Source organism: Sceloporus undulatus, chromosome 5, assembly GCF_019175285.1.
Source record: "Sceloporus undulatus isolate JIND9_A2432 ecotype Alabama chromosome 5, SceUnd_v1.1, whole genome shotgun sequence".
Classification (NCBI taxonomy): domain Eukaryota; kingdom Metazoa; phylum Chordata; class Lepidosauria; order Squamata; family Phrynosomatidae; genus Sceloporus; species Sceloporus undulatus.
The window spans coordinates 13,328,516-13,342,582 of record NC_056526.1 but is presented as its reverse complement, the minus strand read 5'-3'; positions in this window follow the sequence as shown (position 1 = coordinate 13,342,582).

The window sequence follows — 14,067 nt, the reverse complement described above, 5'->3', positions numbered from 1 at the left end:
TATTATTATTATTATTATTATTATTATTATTATTATTATTATTATTATTAATATCCTGCCCCTCTACAAGATGCAATCAGGGCGGCTTACAAAGATTAAAAAACATGTATTCCAAAACCCTCAATCCCCCCTCTTAAAATAATTTAAATTTAAAAATTTAAATTTAAAAAATACTGAAAAGCATGCTAGGTAGGGCATGAGGCAGGGAGGTTAAAGGGGTTAAAGGGGACACATGAACAGAGTGTGATGGCAGCAGCAGCAGCTCCAATTGCACAATTTCAAAGACATCCAATGTTGGGGCTCTGAACACGATGTGTTTCCATTTTCTCCCCAATGTGATTGCTGTGATAATGGGACTTGTGCATTATCTGGGGAACCCTTGGTCAACCCTAAGATCTGTCTTCTCAAGGAACTTTAGTAGAGTTAAAAAAGCACAATGTTGGGTATTTGGGTGCAAGAGACCTACACCCATCCACTTACAAGTTACAAATGAGAAAACAGTTAATTGCAACAATACACATAGTTACAGGGAATTAGAATATCCATGTACACACAATGCAATGATAAATCTTAGTATGAATGCTACTGATTAATGCTGACATATTGGATGGATGTGTTGTCCACACACAAAAGGTTAAAGTGTCCTTGTCTAGGAGGAGTGATGAGGGAAGGGGAGTGAGAGTAAGATATGCAAAAGGAGGATTTTGAGAAGGTTCCTACCTGCAATAAAATATAGACGAGGAGTAGCAGAGGTCTGCCACTGACTTGGAGGTTGCAAACTAGGCATGAAAATCTATAAACTCCAACATTTTATGCATGAAAGTTGGGACAGACATGGCTAAGTGATATCAGAATGTGGTCAAGATCACAAAAATTATTAATGAAGAAGAACACACAAGGTAGGAGAGGCTTTTGCAGTTTGCTTTTGCCTGAGCCTACTGGTAACGGTAAGACTCTAGTTTCACCTACCCACACACACTGTTTATTGAGTGCAAACTACTTCTGTACTTTGAACTCAGTTTTCAGCAACTGAAATAAGGTGAAGGGGGGGGGTTTGAAAATGGGACATTTAAAAGCAGCTGAAAAAGTGGGACAACAGGCTATTAATTGGAACTGTCCTCGCCAAATCTGGACAGTTTGAAGGTATGAACGTTACTGCTGCCAGCTCCCATTTGGAACAATCAACAATGTTCCAATTATACTTCCAAGTTCCAAATGTACTTCAGATAATAGTGAGAGGGAAAGAAGGACCTCTTCAAAGCGAATACACACAGACAGATTCATACAGGAGAATGTGATCTTTCAAATAATCCGGTCCCAAGTTATCTGGGCTTTATAGGTCATAACAAGCACCTGGGAGCACCATGTGCTCCTTCTAGCATGCAACATTCCACTAGTACACTATCAGAGATGTCATGATGAACTCCTCCTGCATTTACAAATTTAGTATGACATTGCTGCCAGACAGGTCAGATCTCAAGATGTGGCAGCAGCCTTTCGGTAGCTCCTAGTGGCTCCTTGGGTTGGATGAAGTGCACTCGCTTCATCTCATGAACAAAGCTTGAGAATTTTTTTCCCTTCCAAGAGACTCCATCCTTCCCTGTGAAAGCCACATACACCTCAGCACAAGGATCTGAAGGGTGGCCAATATACAGATGGTGAAAGTAGTCACCTGCCTTAACCAGTTTTCTCTGACTTCTAAATTTTTGGATTACTATTCCCACATACTCTAGCTGGCATGACAAATGATCAGAAATTATGGGAGCAGCTCCCCAGCAAAAGGAAGTTTGCTTTCTGGAAGTCATTTGGACTTTAAAAGGTTGGGGGTTTCAACTTTCAGAAGGCCCATGCAAAATGACAGATGACGGGAGCTGTACTCCAAAACATCTGATGGACAAAGAGTTTCCCTTCCTTGAATTTCCCAATCTGTTGCCATCAAGAACAGTGCTGTCTCCTCTGACTGGTAGCAGCACTACATGCTCTTAAGCAAAGGCCTTCCCCAGATTTTCTACCCGCTGTCCTTTTAACTAATGGTGCTGGGAGACAAACTTGGAGCTTTCTATATGCAAAACTATGTGCTTTGCCACTGATCTATGACTCTTGCCTGGTGACACCTCTGCTGCAGAGCTGTACGGAGTAGCTTGAAACATGTTGGGTTTCCCAGATACTAATTCTTGTAATAAATCTGTTTCTCCATAAATGACACTAACACAATTTGAGATATTAGGTTCTATTGTCCCCCTCTCCCCTCCTATTCCTGCTTAGGCAGAAACTGCACAATTCCCTAAGCTAATAATGGATTGTAAAAGAACATCTGTGCATCTTTTCTTCCCCTGTGCACTATTTGTTTAATTGTGGTGGATTAACATAGCAAGGGGATGGTACATCATAACTAGGCAATTATCCATTCTTCATCGCTTAGTTATGGTTGTGCTAATTGGTCGTTTAACACGTAAGATAGGCTAACATTAGGAACGTTTGGGGCTGTTCAAAGAAGAAATCAACAAATTAATATTGTTGTATTATATTTACATAATTGGCTGCAATTATTTAATGTTTAATTGGGTTGATCAAATGTGATTCAGCCCCCTCACGTGTGTGTGCCACTTGCAAGTGGTGGGACTTTAAAACAATCATGATCAATCCCAGTGTGTCTGCTTATCCTTTCTTCCCACTTTCTTCTTCAATATTTTTCAGGTTTACATCCAAACAAATCAGTAGGAAAGAATTTTTGAAGGTAACGCTTGACAGCAGCTATAGGCATGAAATTTCCCAGAGATCTGAAAAGTTATAGCACCATTGTGGCAGTCAAAAACATAGTTTATTGACTTGTGGCACAGAGGCAAGAAACAAATGGGCCACCATCAGCATCTTATCTACCAAGTCAGGAATTGAGGACAGGTAAGACTGGCTGAAGACCCCCGACAATGATCCTCCCAGATCAATGGCAGCTGCTTCAGTACATTAACTTACAGTAGTACCATTTGGATGCATCATGGGAAGTAGCTGGCTTATACAATGTCTAACCATTGGTCCATTTTAATCAGAATTGCTTCCAGGATTCAACAAATTTCAGATGGACAGGATCTATTTCATTTATATTTACTAAGACCCCAGGATTCATCAACCAGAGCTTGATGCAGAAGACAAAGAATGAGAGAAATCAGATTTCAGGTACCAGGACCGCACAGAGTTCACAAGTGCTTTCACATATAAATCCAGACATGATTATGCTAATGGTTCTCAGACTGTAGGATGGAACCCCCAAAGGGGGCGAGAGTTGCTCAAGAAGGGTGCAAGACTCAGTCCTCTTCCCAAACATTTTCTTTCATGGGGGGGGGGGAGAGCGAAAGGTGAGGAGGGTGCTTGGAGCAACCACCTCTGCTTGATGGAGGAGGAGATGGAGGCAAAAGAAAGCAAGGAAGCTCACTGGATCATGGTCTCTGCCAGGACCCATCCCTCACCCATCCCATCACTGCCCTGGTTCTTTGAACAAGATGCACACTAAACAAATAAAATATTTTTATTAATATACTACATCAAATGGGGGCAGGGAACACAACATCCATATAAAATCATAGAGTTGGAAGAGACCACAAGGGCCGTCCAGTCCAACCCCCTGCCATCTAGGAACTCTCAATCAAAGCATACCTTCTGTTTAAAGACCTCCAAGGACGAAGATTCCACTACTCTCAGAGGGTAGGTCCAAAACATACTGCAGAAGTAATCCAGTTTAAGACTGCTTTAACTGCCCTGGCCCAATGCTAGGGAATCCTAGGAACTGTAGTTTTGTAAGACATTTAGCCTTCTCTGTCAGCGAGCTCTGGGGTCACAACAAACTACAATTCCCAGGGTTCCCTAGCACTGAGACAGGGCAGCTAAAGTTGTCTCAAACTGGATTATTTCTGTAGTGTGTTTAGGACCTTAGTTAAGTTAACCTTTGAAAGATCACATATTCCCCATTTCTGGCTTAGAGGTACAAAGTACTCCTTGGCCTTCCCCAGCCTGGTGGACTCTATGTGCTTTACAATCCACATTATCCCCACTTAGTATGAGCACCCCCCATGTTGGCTGGGGATGATGGTATTTGCAGTAATACACATCTGGAAGGTGTTTGGTTGGCAAAGCTGTGTATGTATCACTGCCCTCCCTTCTGAATCATGGGCAGGCAATAATCCAAAAAGTTTCAGAAGTGGTGCTTTTAATTTATCCAGTTTGCAGATGTACTACGGAGGCACTTCAGACATTCTTGATATCGCAATGAAGACGAAAATGCAGATTGAGAAATATGGCTCTTTAGAAGGGTCCCTGCTTTTATAAATGTTTAACTTAACAGGGTATTTTTACGAAGAGAGAAACCTATAAAAATCATAAAGAAACAGATGGTTGAGAGAGAAATGGTTGGGTAAAGGAAAAGAAACTGTACCTCATTCTTCTTTTTTAAAGTTTTGGAGAAGTACAATTATATATTCCTAACGGAGTTGTTGCAGAGAAACCATCTGGCACAGAAAGAAGCCCTTTCCATTTGAACGTCTAAAAAGAGCTGTAATAATTGTATTGTTCTGGCAGTCGAAAATACACACTGCCGGTTGCACTTTCCAAATCATATCTGTAATTATGCAGTGTTGTCCTTTTTTCCAATCAAGCAGTTTAATGGACACCTGTTTTGTGCCCTGCTATGACATTAACGTTGCGGAATGCATTTGTCATTTATATTATATTCATATATTAATCATTGCGGCAGCACTTTGCAGCATGTTAAACTGAAATATGGCAACACCCAGTTTGCACCCACAAAGGACAGGGGTGGGAGCAAAGGGGATCTGGGGGTGCGGTGGCCCTTGATCTCTTCTTACATCACAGCTCCCTTACTGATACATACATCTCTTTCATCCTAGACAGTTACAGCACTATAATTCCACATTAACTGCTTTGGTTCCATTTTATGGAATCCTGTAATTTGCTGTTTAGGGAAGGGTGTTTAGCTTTCTCAGCCAGAGAGTTCTAGTACCTCACCAAACTGCGATTCCCAAGATTCAATATGCTGTAGCTATGGCAGTTAAAGAAGAATCATTGTGTAGTGTAAAAGGATCCATAAGTCATGAGTTTATTTAAAGGTTGCAGAATGGGTTTACTGAGTAACTGGGGAGCTGTCAGTTTAAATTACCCCAAATGGTGCTCTGAAGGGGCACCATTTTAAATACCCATTTTGCCCCAGAGCAATGAGAACCAGTGTGGTATAACGGTTTGAATGCTAGACTATGACTCTGGAGATTCCTTGAGCATAAAATCCCACTGGGTGACTTCGGCAAGTCACTGTCCCTCAGCATCGGAGGAGGACAATGGCAAACCATTGAAGAGACTTGCCAAGAAGACCCTACAACAGGGTTGCTTTAGGGTCACCATAAGTCAAAAATGACTTGAAGGTACACAACAACAGCAACCGTGATACTTACATGATGATACACGATAAGGACATTTAAAGGAAGAGCAGGTGAACATGTTTCAGCTAACCTTTTCTTCTAAACTAAACAAGACACAAACGAGAAATGGAACCCCCCCCCCCAAAAAAAAGAGCCCCAGGCAAACTTTGTTTTTGGGAAATCCACAAGGGGATAAGAGTGGCCTGAAACGCAGAACAGGTTCACTGCCCTTTGACAAGAATGACCCTATGTTTTTGTATTATGAGAGGGAATGTGCATGATTTTATGCATCTTTATTGTGTCCCTCCTTTACTCACCTTTTTCCAGGTTAAACAAATGCTTCCTCATGGAAGAATTATTCCAGTCTCTTGATCATTTTGGGTGCCCCTTTCTGCAAGTCTAAGCAATATTCTCTGAAATAAGTCTATTCCTATTCTAAAGAATATCTCCCACCATATTTGCAAGGTTTCCCCCCAGCATTTCCAGTCAGGACATGTTATGCTCACCTTTGTGTTTTCTGCCTGTTGCAACTTTAGTAGGTTAGTTTGATTTCTTATGCTTGAGCTGAAAAACACAAACTCCCTCAGCTTGATTCCATTTCCTCATTTTGTAATTTTTTCTTGTCCACAGTGATCAGGTGAAAAGAACATCAATAACAGTGGGCACAATGGCTTGTGGCTGTTTAGTGCCATGTGAAACTTTGCCTGACCAATTGCCCCTTTGAAATTTCAGATGAGGTATTGCACGATTTTCCCAGTCAATGTGAAATGTGAGGCCAAGGACAGGCAAAGTTTGTTGTGTATTCTAGATGAGTCTTTGGCGGGTTACACACCGCCATTTAGTACGTAATGAATACATACTAGAGTTAGGAAGGGGCAGTGCTTCCGCACCCCCCTAACCCTAGTACGTATTCTGTACGTACAATATGGAGGCGGCCGTTCCACACGGCTGCCGCCATATTTACGTATCGGACGCTGTGCGTCCGCACGTGTCGCGGCGTCTATGACGTCACGAGTCCGCCCCTGGCGCCTCGTGACATCATAGAGGCGCCGCTTAAAGAAGCTCCATTTTGGAGCTTCTTTTTCGGTCCGTGCGGGAGCCGTGCGGTGTGGCTGCTGCGGCTCCCGCATGGAGCAAACGGCGGTGGCGGTCTGTAATCCGCCCTTGTTCATCAAATAGACCAAGTCTGTGAGAGCCAGCATGGTGTAGTGGTTTGAGCATTGGACTATGACTTTGGAAACCAGCGTTTGAATCCCCTCAACCAAGGAAACCCATTGAGTGAGCTTGGTGAAGTCACACTCTCTCTGCCTCAGAGGAAGGCAACCCATTCTGAAAAAGTATTTCCAAGAAAACCTTGAGATAGGTGCTGCTGGAAGCTGAACATAGAACCACACTAGAGGACCTAGAGATTCCTAGAGAGAATATACAGTGGAGCCTTGCCTTACGCGGGGATCTATTCCAGACCCTCCCCCCCCGCATAAGGCAATTACCGCGTAAGCTCATGCCACATTAAATAAAATGGGGCTCGTGGTTGCGGCAGCGTGGTGCTTGCGTGCCATTGCCGTGGATGCCATTCAATGGGTTGCAGTGTGGCTTCCGCATAAACCGGAAGCTGCATATGGCGCACCCATGTATGGAGTGGCCGTGCTTATATTAATCATATCCATGAATAATCAAATCCACAAAAGTCAAAGCGACAAACATGAAAAGCCAATCTTATTATTTCTTCTGTTTGGCAATTTTGTTGTATTTTATTAGTGGTTTTAATTGCTATTGAAATTCCCAAGCCACTTTAGAAAGGGAGAACATCTAGGGGTAGCTGTGTTGGCCATTTAGCAAATCCAATCAAAAACCTACCTTTATTGGCCAACCAAAATGCACACTATACATGTTGCAAGCTTTCAAAGCTTCACTGGCTTCTTCATCAAGTAAGGTGTTACAAACCAAACAGGAGAAAAAATTGAAGATATTAGTCATAGGCCTGCATTTTGCTGTTTCTCTTCTTAGTTAAGGTGGTGTGGAGGAACATATCTTGTAGGCTGGCACCACCTCCTTCTGGCCATGTGGCAAATAGGAGATTTTCAAGGTACAGGATATTTAACACCCATTTGCATTAGAAAGGGAGAGTGTTGTTAAAATGAATGTACACCTAATTACAGGGCAGTTCTACTACACGAAATATTTAATCAGAAAACAAACAAGGATGGCAGTGAATTTCTCACTGGACTGATGTGACATATTCTGTTTTAAGAAGTCCAGTCTTGTATTCAAGAAACTTTCTGTCACATGGTTGTGCTGAAGAACCATAGGAGGCAGCCTTGAAGGGACCCATCAAAAGTCAGCATCTGGGCATCACATTGTGAGCCCACATAGTGAAGTGAGTGGTATGAGTGTTGGACTAGGACTCCAGGAGTCCTGGTATGCCATGGAAACATACTGGTATCCTTGGGAAAGTCACATTCAGTCCTGTCTGCATTGGCCAACTAAACCAGTCTCCCTCCATCCTCTTCGGGAGACCAGATGATACATGACCCAAACCTTGGTTTTGGTGCAAACAGACAGATTGATGGCTTGCACCAGAACTCAGGTATACCTCTCTTAATATGTATTTTAATACCTCATCAGTTGCTCTGGATCTTCCTGGAAAATCTGGAGCCCTTCTTTATGATTCTGGGTGGGTGTTTGAAATGCATACTGCTTTGTTGCCCAGCATGTCTGCTGCTGCCACTAGTCATTCATTCTGAGGGCAGAACAAGGAGCTCAGTCATGTGATCAAGAGTGAAGAGAAGCAGAGGGCCTTTACAATGGGGAAGGTCATGGCAAAAAAGCCCCATGATAAATTTGCCTATCATGTTTCTATAAGCTGGAAATGACTTGAAGGCACACAACAACAACAACAACAACAACAACAACAACAACAACAACAGTTGTGGTAACTCTAGGGCCAAGATATCAGTGCAGATAGGACCTCCTCTGAAAACCTCCTCTGAAAAATTCTTGCTACAGATATCCTAGAAGAAAGTTTCCATACAAAGCAGACAAAACAATTCAAAGATCACTATTTTCCCACTATGGGAGACATGCTGGATTTCTATTACAGTTAAAGGTGGGGGTCCTGTTAGAGACTTACTTTGATATAATGGTCCATCATGGCATTGTAAGGAGTATGTATGGTGGTGATGGTGATGGTGATGGTGATGGAGAAACAGCAGAGATAGTCTGCTGCAGTGCTAAAGAAAGTGTCCTGCTTGGTCTCAAGCAGCTCCATAGCTGGCAGGGTCATTTTCTCTCCCCATGGAGGTGGCTTTCACAGGTGTCACCAGTGTCACCACCCTGCTCCAGATTGTCACAACACCTGCACCCATTTTTATTCTATTGCCATACCATTTCCCACAAATTTTGCCACCATTTTTCACTACACTACACCTGTGTACTTATAGCAACCAACAGGATTATGGTTATCATAATAATTTTTGCCACTGGGTGACCTTGGGCAAGTTACACTCTTAGCTTCAGAGGAAGGCAATGGCAAATCTTGTCAAGAAAACCTTGTGATAGCATTACTGTAGGGTCGCTGTAAGTCTGTAATGACTTGAAGACACAACAACAACAACAACAACAACAGGACAGATCATTCAGTTCTGAATAAATAAATCATTTTAAATTGTTTAATTTCCTTGATGTGCTTTAAACTATTTTAAGTTCTGAACTGTTCTCAGCTATTTTAAGTTGTTTTCTTGCTTGCACTTTATCTTGATGTTTTAGGAGAGAAGACATGGGGTAAATATTTTAATAAAATTTGTTGTTGTTGCTGTGTGCCTTCAAGTCATTTCTGACTTATGTCAACCCTAAGGCAAACCTATCACGGGGTTTTCTTGGCAAGATTTGTTCCGAAGAGATTTGCCATTGCCTTCAATACTAAATATAAATGGAACAGATAATCATAGAATCATAGAGTTGAAAGAGACCACAAGGGTCATCTAGTCCAATCCCTACCATGCAGGAAATCACAATCAAAGCACCCCCAACAGATGGCCATCCAGACTCTGTTTAAAAACCTCCAAAGAAGGAGACTCCACCACTCTATGAGGCAGAACATATCACTGATGGACAGCTCTTATCTTCAGGAATAAGTAATTCAATACATTATTTGATTGTACCCCAGCATCAGTTATATGTGTATGTGTGCACACATGATAAGTTCTATAACTACAAGTTCTACACCCATTTAATTTGAGGAAATCCTCCATTTCATTTCCACTGACATTCTCCTTTCTGTGAAATCCCAGCTATGCTGAATGAGTGATTCTGGAAGTTGTAGTCCAAAAAAGTAAAAGTAACAGTGCCAGTACATCCAACCGAATTCAGTGAGGTTTCCTGGTAGGCGAGGATTTCACCCTTGGTACCAAAGGCCTAATGATTTTCTATTATGAATATAAACAAAATATTTGTTTCTGTGATGAAACAGTAGATGGCGCTTAGCGCCCACACTTTTTGGTGTTAGGTGGGAAGCGGCATTTTCAAATGAATTCTGCCTTCTTGACAGTTCAGCAGTTAATGACTTTGATAAAACTGTACGCAAGGCAGAACAGGTAATGACTGGACATTCTAACTATGATGAGGGGTAGGAGACAAGAATCAGACTTTGGGAAGTTACTTTCAAAAGCAATTCATTCCATTACACATCAAAGCTTTAAAAAATAACCCCTTTTCCTGTTACTCATTAGGTTAGTGAAAAGGTTGACTCACTGCAAAGTATGGTGTGTGTGCTTTTTAGATTACTTTCTTAAGGGTTAAGTACTGCTTGCTACTGTTCCAGTACTATTTCCATTGCTTTTTAAAGGGAAAGATATTGAGATCAGTAGGAGAATGGCACAAAATGTTAAACATTTCTGTAAGAATGACTCTAAAAATGCCCTTAAAAGTAACTTTTTAAAAAATATCAAGAAAGTTACCCATTGCACCAATAAAGTCACTCTGTACTAAAGTAATAGTTCTCATATTGTTTTTAAGACTTATTTTTTTACCATGACTTATGTTGTTTTACCATGACTTATATCCTCCTTAACGAAAAAGTAACTAGTTACAGAGGAAATGGTTACTTGTTACCCATTCCTCCCAGACCTCTGTCAAAAGAGCACCTCTGCTGGACTGCATCCAAACTAAAACCCCGAATGGATTCATTGCCCCACTGAAAGCCAACAGTTGACCCTCCTTTGTGGGACTTTTCAAAAGACATGCTTGGATATTACGGAAACAACATTTGGGCTGTAATAATAATGGCTGAGATCCCACACCGCCAATTTAATTATGAATGCATAACTCAGGACTTTATCACATCAGCCTATTGGGTTACTGAAGTCTCGTTGTTGAAGCAAACGGGAACATCCCAGCTTGAAATCAGATGCTATCACACTTCTCAGCAATTGCACTATTATGCTGTTTTGGTGATCCATGGTCTCACACTTGCTCTTCTACACCACTTCACTAACCCCATTTTCCTCTCTCTGTATGTCCTACCCAGCACATGTTGCCTGCTTGGGAATAATGAGTGGGAGATGAAGAGCAATGGGAAGAGGAAAAGAATCATGCCCACCCATTCCATGTGGCTATGGGAATATCAGGGTTGTAGTGGAAGGGACCTATTGCATTATCTATCCTTTGGAAAAGCAGCAACATTGGGAGCTATTTATGGGTTTTTTCCTGCCAGTGAAAAAGTGCACTCCAGGAATGATTGAAATGCAAAGTGGCTACAAGAGAGACATGATATTTTGTCATACACAGAAGCCAAAAATGCTATTATGCTACTATAATTCTGATTTACTAGCCTTCTGTGATAAAGTTCCATGTACCATATCCAGGCCTGATCCTTCCCCCTGAAGCCTACCTTAACAGTTGGCATCTGTTCCAAGAGATGGAGTTATGTTCTGCTGCTGATTGGAGCATGGAGGACAATGTTTCCAGCCCCCTCTGGCCAGTGATTTGTAGTGCAATGAGGAACAGCAATAGGAGTCCTGGTTTTGACTATTGCAACCTCATTCACTGATGAATTGGTCTGGAAACATCATGCTGCCGCACCTCAATTGCCAGCAAAACAGACTTCTATTGTTTAGAGCAGCTCCCTGGAATTTAAAGGAGACATTTATACATCAGGGGGCATTTACAATTATGGCAATAATGTCACAATTATGAATACATAGTATTATAATTGAATGGAAAAGTTATGGATCCATAACTTCTAGGTTACAAATATGTAAATGCATTGCAGGTTGACACCCAATGTTATTTAGGACAGTCATATAAATATATAGACTTTTTATAACCTTGCAGATATAACAACCCTACAATGTAGTCAAGTTGCACTGTTAATGCTATAGGCAAGAGTGAAATGATGTTTCTCTATAGTGCTCCTTTAAATTCATGACAAAAGGCAAGATCTGAATGCAAGTATTTTACGTTTTTGTCCCGTTTCTTATCCACAACACTACAGATGCATAAACAATCACTTCTGTGTTGGTCCAGTCTTAATATATAGCCAGTCATAGTAACAGCAGTAACAATACATTATTTATTTCTTCCAGTTATTATTATTATTATTATTATTATTCCTGTTATAATGTGCATAGCTGGTATAATTAAGGCCAAAGTTCTATACCTATTTACGTGGCAGAGAGCTGCACTAAACTCAGTATGAATGTACTGTGTGAATAGGATTGTACTGCAAGAAGATCACATTGTTAAATTACTAAGAAGCGGAAAAAGCAAAACAAGAACAAAACTGAACTCAGGCTAAAATAGCAGCAGAAAAACGCAATCTAAAACAAGATTTGATTTCAAGGAAGGTCAAAGGAGCAGCAACAGTTCAAGGTAATGGGCATCAGATCACAAGAAATGCCTGTCAAAATAGCAACATCTTTAGATTTTAGGGCTATCTCTACTGTTAAGAAGAGTGAGACATTTGTTTTGGCTGGGAGCTGCTGAGGAAGGTGTGCCCAACGAACTGCTTCATCCATTCTCAGGTGCAATCGGAGCAAGTTGACTTCTCTGTGCAGTGAAGACATTGGAAGATATCCTTCAGGAAGTGTGAGCTCCCTCTTCTTTGTATCATGCAGCAAAATGTCTTGGGCAAGCCTGGTTGATTTCAGTTGATTTCTACTTATGCCACAACTGAAAAGGCCCTGTTCATGATCAAGTCCCACTTCATTTTATCTCAGATGTGACAGGCACATTGAACAACATCTCCACAGTTGTACAGTAGGAGGATATACAGGACTTGCTGCTTTGAGACCAAATACTGAGAAAGGCAAGGAGAATCCTGGAGTATAGCAGCCATCAAGAGGATATTTCTCTATTCAAAAGCCCCCAAAGAGATGCTAACAAAATGGAGACAATCCTGAAAACTTTTCTATCCAGATTAAGCAAACTATGGGCATTCTAAAAATCATTCTTTGGCTACCTCTCTTTCCTCTCTTCTTCCTCTCCTTCTAACAGAGAAAGGGTAGCCGGGGGAGTTTACACTACTTTTGCATTTTGACCTCTGTTTGCAGCAACTGAAGTAAATTAAGGACAAAGGAGGAAAGTGGGAAGAGAAGAGAGAAAGTGGGACAGTTTAGAAGCCCCTGAAAAGGTGGGATTAGTTGGGACTGTTCCTGCCATTTGGGATGGTTAGAGGCTATGAGATTGAGGTATTTGGGAATACTATCAGTGGTGGGAGATCCGACCCACAGAGGGGAGAAAAATTGGCCATGGGCCCCCAAAGCTTTACAGGTTGAAACTGGAACTTTGAATTATGCATAGAAATGTATCAGCAGCCAGCATAGGTGGGCCAGAATAAAACTGATGCTCTATCTCAACAGAAACTATAGTTTCATTTGTTCATATATGTTTACAGCAATGGCCTCTAGTGTACTTTAGATAGCCCTTCTTTCTGTGCTGTGCCAATGGAAATCTGCATCATAGGCAAGACCCCTTGGTCGCAACGTGATATGGTTTGGAAATGAAATTTACAATCCTAATTTGTTTCCCCTAGAAATAAATCTCCTGTTGGGAACAGGGCCACAGCTGGTGTTGCTTGGCTGACCACCTCCTTTTCTGGATGGTTAAGTATCCATGCTTTGAGCTGAGCAGCTGTCAGGAGCCCTTCAGTGACTTTCTCAATGCCTCTTGAGTGGCCTTTCTGCCAGATCAAACTCTAGATCTCTGTGCCTCTTTAAATGCAAATATTATTTGTCTTTAAAAGAGAGAGAGGTTGAGAGAACACACAGAGAAACCACTTTAGACATCTGTTTTGCAGAGTGTAGCTAATAAATGAAAATAGTTGGACCTGCAACACAATGTTGCAGCGTGGAGTTACTTTTGTCCAGGCTTCCCGGCCACCACTCGGAACTACACACTTGTCCAAGATAACTTCAATTTCTTGTCTCTCCCTTCCACCCCTTTTGTGGTCAACCACTAAATATGCTTCTGGGGGACTTTGTCTTTTTTCTGCACAAGTTTTGAGTAGCTGGTATGATGGAGTTTTCAGTCCCTTAGAATCATAGAATCATAGACTTGGAAGAGACCGCAAGGGCCATCCAGTCCAACCCCATTCTGCCATGCAGGAAATCTCAATCAAAGCATCCCCGACAGATGGCCATCCAGCCTC